This window comes from Notothenia coriiceps, unplaced genomic scaffold (genome assembly GCF_000735185.1).
Source record: "Notothenia coriiceps isolate Sejong01 unplaced genomic scaffold, NC01 NC01_scaffold00037052, whole genome shotgun sequence".
Lineage (NCBI taxonomy): Eukaryota > Metazoa > Chordata > Actinopteri > Perciformes > Nototheniidae > Notothenia > Notothenia coriiceps.
In genome coordinates, this window is record NW_011369753.1 from 4,503 (window position 1) to 5,507 (window position 1,005).

Sequence of the window (1,005 nt, forward strand, 5' to 3'; positions counted from 1 at the left end):
TAACAGGAAGTGTGTTGTGTTTTTGTGTTTGTAGCTAACAGGAAGTGTGTTGTGTGTTTGTGTGTGTAGCTAACAGGAAGTGTGTTGTGTTTTTGTGTTTGTAGCTAACAGGAAGTGTGTTGTGTGTTTAGCTGCAGCTAACAGGAAGTGTGTTGTGTGTTTGTGTGTGAAGCTAACAAATCAAATCAAAGTTTAATTATAAAACACATTTAAAAGCGATTTTTGGTCGGGCCAAAGTGCTGTACATGTAATAAATACTACAATCACATAAAAACACATTACTACAATCATAATAAAAGACAATAAATTACAACAGATATACAAAAAACACCGATAAAAGTCAGGAGTCGTGCTCCGCTCTGACTAGAAGGCCAGGGAGAAGAAGTGAGTCTTTAGCGTAGATTTAAAAACCCCTAGGGTCTGGGCCGACCTCACATGGAGGGGCAGAGTGTTCCAGAGCCTGGGGCCAGCAGCTGCAACGGCTCGGTGCCCTCGGGTCTAGAGCCTGGTCTTGGGCGCTACCAGCAGCAGCTGGTCAGCAGACCTTAAGGCTCTGGGGTGTAGCGCTGGAGGAGTTCAGCTACATAGGAGGAGCCAGCTCATTTAGGGCTTTGAAAACAAATAAAAGGATTTTAAAATCAGTTCTGAACCGAACTGGAAGCCAGTGCAGTGAGGCCAGAGCTGGGGTGATGTGGTCACGCTTTTTGTGGCCAGTGAGTAGACGTGCAGCTGGTCAATACCCACGTACAGAGCGTTACAGTAGTCCAACCTCGAGGTGACAAAGGCGTTAATAACTAGGGGTGCACCGAATTGGAAATTCTTGGCCGAAACCGATACGGAAAATAGGAAACAGTTGGCCGAAAACCGAATGCAGAAAGGCCGAAAATGATTAATAGAAATATATTTATATTGTAGTGCCGAGAGACGGGAGTCGGAGGCGGGGTATCGAAGGTACAAGCTAGACTTTTATTTAACATCAGGACAACATGTAAAACAGCTTTCAGC